This window comes from Anser cygnoides, chromosome Z, assembly GCF_040182565.1.
Source record: "Anser cygnoides isolate HZ-2024a breed goose chromosome Z, Taihu_goose_T2T_genome, whole genome shotgun sequence".
NCBI lineage: Eukaryota > Metazoa > Chordata > Aves > Anseriformes > Anatidae > Anser > Anser cygnoides.
This window is the reverse complement of record NC_089912.1, coordinates 65,266,089-65,274,733: the sequence shown is the minus strand read 5'-3', so window position 1 is coordinate 65,274,733 and position 8,645 is coordinate 65,266,089. Positions and strand designations below refer to the sequence as shown.

Below are 8,645 nucleotides of genomic sequence, written 5' to 3'. Positions count from 1 at the left end.
TATATAGGCTTGGGTCCAACAGCATCTGTTGCTGGGGAACAGAGCGATGTTCTTTGTTAATAATAACAGCAAGGAGAGTTATTGCAAAGCAAAGATACCTTTTTTTTTTTTTTTTTTTTTTTTTTTAACCCTACACAGGATGTAAAGGGAAACGAATGTATTTTCCAATCAGGCAAATCGAGATTAATCTCAATCTTTAGATCATCTGTAGTGCATAGCTTGCTATTTTCCCAGGCCAACTAAAACAGAATAGAGTTCTCCAATCAGTTTTGCAGTAAGGTTAACAGAATAGTCTTTATTCTTCACGTTAGCAAAATTCTTACAGCCTCTGTTAAAACTAGTTTGTTGTTTCTTCAATTTTGTATGAGTCAGGAACACAAAAAATCAGACTCTAAATAAATTTCAGAAACTAGTTAAAACAAAGCAAGTCCGGAGGGCAAAGCACTTATAAAACAGCCAGACAGAACAAACAGGTAGAATTATTTTTTGCATGAAATAAGGCTACTTTAAAGTTCTCTTAATTTAGCACTATATTTTTCAGAAAATCCCCTTAAATTATTTTTTAGTGAAATAAAATTGAGGGGGAACGGACAAGCATCTTAATACAACAATAAACAGCTATCATTGTATTTAGCCTAAGTTTCATGTGTTCATTTTTAGAAGGATCATCTACCCTCTTACTGTTTACAAGTGTTTATCTGAGCAACACAATTATGAAAATTTAATATAGGTGGAGGACCAAATAGATGATGCATGTTAGGGCTAACCCTTCTTTTTGCTTTTCCCTGAGTTCCCCCAGCCTCCAAGACCTGAATGATTAAATAATCACTTCCAGTACATTTGGAAATGTATTTGTCAGAGCTCACCCTACAATATATTCTTTGCAGGGAATAAACACCTGGGATTTAAAAGTACCTCAGAACTCAGCTGCATTTTGAAAATATGAACACTGTGTTTGGATGTCTAAAAATAATACTCTTTTACTTAACTAGGATCCCTTTAAAAAGTCTGAGATGGGACATCATAAGTGGATCTTAGAAACAGATGTGCCCCGAAAATTGAATAAGCCTGTAAAGACATGGGACATAATTCCAGACAGCTGAATTTCAATGAGACGCATGCTTTTTGTTTGCCTCTTGTTTCAATGAAAATTTTCTAGAGTTTTTGCTATCCTCCTCTGAATGATAGAAATATTTTTATACAAAATCTGCTAAAATATTTTCTACAAAAGTTTCTTCAGACCCTTCTTTGTTTTGAGGAAAGGACCTTTCTCACTATTTCAAATTGACCACATTTCTCAAAGAAATTGTGAGTTCAAAATAAAGCTCTGTTAGAAAATAAAAACTTTTACTATTTCTCCTGAAGAAATGCATTTATTGCATGAATAAAGCAAGAGGAGCACAGACTCTTTCCATGAACAGCACATGAGAATAATGCACATTGTCCATGTTTGAAACATTTTGGTGAAAAATTTCTCTCAGAGGGTCTTTTCTGAAAACTTATTCAGTAGATCTGCCCCGAAGATCTTCCTGTCTTCAATTTAACATACTTTAGATGGAGTAGAGGAAAAAATGCTGGATTAGTAAAATTGCATGATTTTTTTAAATAAAATTTTGGAGAAAATTGTTTTTAAATAGTTGGGCTAGCTGATAAATTTTGCAGACATTGTTTTTTCACTTACCCTGTCCAGAACTCCCACTCCCCCAAACAATACTGCAGTCTTTGTTTCTGTGTGGCTGAAATACACCTTTCATTTGAGAAAACCATTTTTATTTTTTTTTCTGGAAATGTTGGGCATGTATATATGAGCACATTCCTGATATTTGTACCCAGGTACTTGCCAAGTCTATTAAATAGTAAAATAGTGCCTTTTGCTTTTTCTGGAATTTGCAAATAGGAGGCATTTGTCATGTCTTATAACCCTCCACCTCCCCAGAACTGTCATACTGGAAAAGAAAACACATTAAAAGACGCATCTGTGCAAGTTAACTTTAAATCAACTTCTAAGACCACAGTTATACAAATGGAAAATGTATTTCTCTGTAAAGAAAACCTGCAAGTTAGCTAATCAGCCCTTAGCCTCAGGGGTTCAGAGAGGTGTCAGTTGGGGATTTTAGTTTGCGTGTATCAAGCCAGACTCCAAAAATAGCAGAGGTATAGGCCATAAACCATAGTGTGACTCCTCTCCACCTTGCCCAGTTGCATGTTCAGGGTTATCTGTTCTCCAGACTCCAGAGTAGTGTAGAAATACCCAAGCTAGCTTTAAATAAACTTGTTTGGGCATCTGAATCACTCAAGGATCAGCAGCACTGTGCTTGTCAAAATCTACCCAGGTAGCAGAAAGGCAGCCAAGGACATTTTAGCAGTTTGAGACTCTTCCTCTTCTATCTCTATCATCGCTCATGACTTTTTTAAAGAGACTTTAGTAAAAACAGGATGTAGTAACCACCCCAAGCACTGGAGAGCTGAAAGAAATTTCTTCCAAAGTTCAGGAGCAACAGGTTTCAGTCCCATTTTTCCTTATCTTAAAACTGGTGTTGATTTTTAATTTTTGTTTTGAATTGCCATAGCAGATCCACACCTGGTTTAAAATCGGGATTGAGACTCTGGCGTCATCATTACTGGTGGGACTTACCTCACCTCCATCTAGGCAGCCCAAGGTTAGCCCTCCAACTTGGCTTGTTGCTGAAGACACCTTTTACAAGTCAGTGCAGAGAAGCTGGTACCTATGGGTGATTCATCCTTGGTATCTAACACTGGGGAAGCAAATCAGCATCTGGAGCTGGTGAGAAAACAAGCCCAGAGTGATTATTTCAGACATAAATAACTATCTTCCCGCAGGTATGGGTCAGGTCTTGTTCCACCCAGCCACATTACCAGCAGTGCTGCAGCCTGTGTGAACAGCCCATGCTGAAGCCTGGAGGGCCAAGCTCTGGGCTTCAGTCATTGCACCCCTGGGCAGAAGTTTCTAGAACAGCCATTTGTGTGCTGCCACTCACCTCCAGCGTTTGCTGTTTTTCAAGAGAGAAGATGTGCTGGTGCCCTGATATCTGCCTCTTCTCTCAGTGGGGTCATGCCAAGGGGACACAGCTATCTGTGGCCTGAGGAACAGGGAGTCGGGACCAAGCGTGGCAGCAAGGCAGGGCTTCAGTGGCCTCCAACACCCCCACCAACACCAGACCAGGCTGCGTAAGTTCCATGTGCTTGTCCAAGGGAATTCCTGTGTCCCCAGACCTGTCTGGAGGCAAGGAGTGGGGTGTGTTATCTGGACCTGGCTATGGGCACCTGAGCGTTGAGGGGCTGCCATTGTGCCTTACTGTCCATCTGCCTCACCAGTATGGGCACGACATGACAAAACCATTTACTAAGTCAGTTTATTGAACATATTTCTCTTTTACACCAGAGAGCACCAAATCATGAGAGCAGAACACACCTTTCTATCTGAATGGCACTTGAAAGACTTAATTTTAAAAAAAAAAAAAAGCCAAATATTTCACAGACCCTGTGCTGCAGTGATCACTGTACACAGCAAGCGGCTTTCCCGCTGAATACAGGCAACATGACAGGGGGCTGTTTCACTTCAATGAAAGCAGAAGCAGGCACCCCATGACAGAAGCAAGAAGGCTTGGGGAAGGAATGAAAACCAAGGAATATTTGAGGCTGCAAGATGGGCTGAGTGCGTGGCGGGGATTCGCTGCCCAGCACATTCTCACATCAAAGCACCACTGTTTGCTTTGCGTGCTCACCCCACAAACGTGACATTTGTACATTTCTGCTGTGGCATACCTTGCCTTTGCGATGAAACAAGGGTCTACTCCTCCACCAAAGTACTTTAATAGAATAAAGAAAAGGAAGAGAAAAGGTCTTTCCCTCTTTCCCCCAAAAAAGACATCTGACTGTGTTCTTTAGATGTTCAGAAGCATGAAACAGGCTTTTCATATGTTTATACTGGAGACAAATCCCACCACTTTCAAATACCATGTCCAAATGCAGGTTTCAGATATAAAGAATCTGAGTGCTTCATTGAAGTTTTCACTTTATGTAAAGGCCTATATGCCTTCAAATACACCATTTCAGCACCTAAATGTATACAATTTTATCAAATAAAATTAGAAGATTGCTGTGATCTTAAGAGAAACAACATTCCAAGGAGAGACAGCCCTGGTCTCATTGGTATGGTTTACATTTTTAAGGAATTTAATATAATACACAAGACTTCTTCCTGTGTTTTTGTTTGTTTGGTTTGTTTTGTCTTTTTTGGTTTTGTTTGTTTGTTTGTTTTCCTCAGACATCTGCTTCCATGCAGACGGGCTAATACATTCAAGATGTATCTTTATATGCATCTGAGGACATTTCATGGATGACAGATGAAAATATTTTCCTTATGAAACATTTAACATTCAGAAGCTGATTCACCTGTAGACAACATTAAACTAACACTCAGGGCTACTTCCAGTCATTATGAGCTTCCAGAATTCATCTGAAAACAGTAGATTCATGGCAAACTATAACAGGTGAAGACCTGGCTCTGCATTCTTGATCCGTGCACAAAAAGTAACATAACGATACCTGTTCTATGTCTAACTTTCTCTACTTCTTATTCATTGCTAGCAGTGAATGAGATTCACATAGCAAAATTGCTCTGTTATACTAAGAATCTGACCACAATTTGCACAAGCAGGCATTTTAATATACTGTTCTCTTCACATTGATACCATCTATTCTCATGTGATTTGCCCATAATCTTTAGGCTAACTGATCATTCAGGGACTATTACATTTAAACCTCCAGATAATCCACAGGCATGTTTATATCTCTGGCTTTAGTACATCAGTCTGATATATATCCGACTGCATAATCTGGATTTTTTTTTGTCACACACATTGAAAGAATTTTTTCTTCCATGCTGAGTTTAATTATCTAAAAATCTCTCAGCCATGACTCAATTTGATATAACTGAGCATAGATGTTCATTGCTAGCCCAAGTCCACAAAAGAATGTTTCATCAAGCCAATGATCGATCCACTGTCTTCAAAGGTCTACATCACCTCAAAAGGGTTCAGTAGGAAACCTTACAAAATATCGTTCTTACCAGATTCAGGAGGGCATGCTTTTGGTAACTACTACAGCTATACTCTGAATCTAGATATTAAGCATTTATGTTTACTTCATTCTTTACCATTATGTCATTTAGATTATTATGATTATTTAGAACTGATTGACTACACTTGCAAACCAATTATTAGAAACCATAGAGATATATATTACCTTTTTCTAAAGAATTGTAAAAATAGTTTTAGGTTTAGAATAAGAAATGCAAGATTCAGATGATCTAATCGCAATAAACTGGGAGATAATATTGTTGTTCCTAGAATATCTGAATACCATGAATGCAATAAATGTGGAGTTGTGCAGTTGAATTGTATTTGTGGTGGTTATTCAGCAAGTCACCACTTGGCAATTCTCACATAATTTAACATGCAGACAAAGGCAGAACTAACAAAAAAAATACGGTTGCCTTGTGATGTAACGCTGTTGCTCTGAAGGTGGTAAAGACGTGATTTTTTTTAGAGAAAGAAATCATCTTTCTGCTGTATACGTGTATTGTGCCTAGACCAAGAAGCCTTAAATTATCTATGAAGATTACAGGCATCACCGCAGTAAAAAAAAAAAAAAAAAAATTTGTCCTGATATCTCGAGGATGCATTACTGATTATATCAGGGACAAAATTTCCCTGTAAAGTGATTGTAATTTGTTTCTTGGTTTTGTAACTACTATAAAAAAGTCTTACCTGTGAATGCGGTTGTTCCTCTATTTCTAGGGAAGAAAAAGGTCTTTCTTGCTGAAAGAACATAAAATGCAACGCTTGCTACCTCCTCTACAAATATTTTATTTCTGAGAACAAATAAACTTCCTTTAGACAAACAATTCTAAAAATTTCTCTAATTTTCCACTAAACTCTTGGATGGAGTGGTTTGTCCATGGCCATTCATGTGAAAGGACCATGCCAACAGTTAAAGCCCAGACCTATCAAACAGAGACAAGACCAACAACCTGCAGAAATGAAATGAAGAGTCACTCTTTCTGACACCTCATGAACTCAGTTATTAGAAAAAAAAAAGAAAAAAGAAAAAAAAATAGAAAAAGGTGATTTTCAGCTTCTTTCACTGCTACATCTAAGGCCCCTTGATGGCAGAAGAGGAGAGATGCGAGAGCCAGGTGTGCCCTGCCAGCTCTCTGTGCCCTGCTTACTGACACAGCAGCTCAGGACCACATTCATCCTCTTTGTGGGACCCATGAAAGGATGAAACTGGAGATGAGTTGTGCGTGTACCCTATGAACAGAAGCAATGCTACCCGGCATGGCAAGTGCTCCTTCAAGGTCAAAGAATCTTAGAATCACAGAATCATGAAATTGTTCATGTTGGAAAGGACCTCTAAGATCATCTAGTCCAGCCTTTAACCTAGTACTGACAAGTCTACCACTAAACCATGTTACTAAGTTCTACATCTACACGTTTCTTAAAGATCTCCAGGCATGGTGACTCAACCACTTTCTTGGGCAGCCTGCTTCCGTATTGCACAACCCTTTCAGTAAAGAAATTTCTCCTAATACCCAACTTAAACCTCCGCTGGTGCAATTTGAGGCTGTTTCCCCTCATCTTAATACTTGGTGCTTGGGAGGAGAACCCGATCCCCACCTTGCTACAACCTCCTTTAAGGTAATTAATTGTAAAGTACAATGAAGTCTCCCCTGAGCCTTCTTTTCTCCAGGCTCTACAACCACAGCTCCCTCAGCGCTTCTCAGACTTGTTCTCTAAGACTTGTTCTCTGCTTCTTACACTTGTTCTCGAAGCCCTTCACCAGCTTTGTAGCCCTTCTCTGGACACACTACAGCACCTCGATGTCTTTCTTGTAGTGAGGGACCCAAAACTGAACACAGGACTCAAGGTGCAGCCTCACCAGAGCCGAGTACAGGGGGACAATCACTTCCCTGTTCCTGCTGGCCACACTATTCCTGATCCAAGCCAGGATGCTGTTGGCCTTCTTGGCTTCCTGAGCACACTGCTGGCTCATATTCAGCCAGCTATTGACCCCAGATCCCTTTCTGCCAGGCAGCTTTCCAGCCACTCTTCCCCCAGCCTGTAGCACTGCTTGGGGTTGTTGTGACCAAAGTGCAGGACCTGGCACTGAGCCTTGTTGAATTTCACAAAATTGGTCCTTGGCACACTGGTCCAGCCTATCCAGGTCCCTATGCAGAGGGATCAACATTTACACCTAACCTGATGTTGTCTGCAAACTTACTGAGGGTGTGAAAGAACATTTGTTCTGAGCTCCACTTCCCATGATGAAATATTATTTTCCTTCAGCCTTAAGCAGGGGGTTGGGGGATTAGGCCTAAATAAGTTATTTACACAAAGGGATAACTTGTGGGTCAGGTTCAGCAAGAGGTATTAGAATAAGCAATGCAAGACTGCCACAAGTTTGAATAAAACCAAATATTATTATACTTTCTGGGAAGAAAATAAACACCACCCAAGAGAAAAAGTGGTCAGAAATCAGAGATGTGTTTGACCTGAGTTGTACATACCACGGTGTTGTTGCTCAGGTCAACATTCCCAATGAACAACTGGCCAGAACAACACCGCTGCTGAATGCAGTCGCTGCATTGCTAAGCCAGCCACAAAATGCTGGGAACTCAAACGATAATGTTCTAGCACACTGGGTTAGTTTTATTCCCACCCAACTTTCCTATCTCCCCTTTCACTTTATTATTTAAGGATCTATTACCAGGGGTTTGCACAGCAATTTAATCGCACAAGGCCTGATCCTGTGAGGTGCTGAATACCTTCAGCTAGCACTTACCACATATCACTGGAGGAATGTTTTGTCTTTGGCTGCATTTTCAGCCTGGCTGTTTCCCATGTCTTTTCCACATATGGTGGTGCTGCATGATCCATTTAAAGGGCACCTTCTCTGTTCTTTATATTCCTGATACACAGTAATTAAAGTAATTGATTTAGTAAAGTAACTGTTTTAGAGAGGCAATTAAGCACATTCATAACTTTAAGCACAGAGAATATTTCCATGAACTTCAAGCTTACAAGCAAAAGCTTTCCAAAACACTCTGCAAAACAGATGGATTAAATTAAATGCTTGCAATGACGATCAAGTGCATGTCCAAAATAATTTGTCACCTGAAAGTCACCTGTAGGGAGGACCACAACAGCTCTTGAATGGCTTTGTGCATTTTGGATTCTCCAAGGACAGAAGAAACAGGTCCTTGCCTGAATGGTCCTTCTGAAGCACAGTATAATCATCCACATGGTTCTCCTCTGCAGCTGGAGAAAACACCTCTTGCTCACCTCTCACCTGCAGCTTTCCAGCAGATAGATCCTGTCACAGCAGTTAGTCACAGATGTTTCACTTTTTGTGTGATATTTGACATAGAAAATAAAATAGCAGCTCCTCAGACAGACCTTCTCTGTCTTGTATGGGGAATAAAAAAAGGAAGCAAAATATGCTCTTGATGCTTCTTGGTAAAGAATTCATCCATAAGAAAGAAAATAAGAGCAGTCAATCCTATTTACTTAAAAATCAAAGGATGAGCAATTAAACTGAAGCTACTGCATTTATTAGATTGG

General features: G+C 39.8%; 1 long non-coding RNA gene across 2 annotated transcripts; it reads right to left on the bottom strand.

Annotated features, from left to right (window-relative positions):
• Positions 1 to 280: 280 nt before the first annotated feature.
• Positions 281 to 7,966, bottom strand: LOC106036286 (uncharacterized). Of its 2 annotated transcripts, XR_001207222.3 has the most exons (4): positions 7,867 to 7,966; positions 3,000 to 3,238; positions 2,636 to 2,782; positions 281 to 1,548 (listed from the first exon to the last, which is right to left on the bottom strand). It is a non-coding gene; the product is annotated as an uncharacterized lncRNA (long non-coding RNA). The 2 variants fall into 2 exon arrangements; XR_007162569.2 differs by lacking the exon at positions 7,867 to 7,966 and having other exon boundaries at positions 3,000 to 3,399.
• Between the last annotated feature and the right edge of the window lie 679 nt (positions 7,967 to 8,645).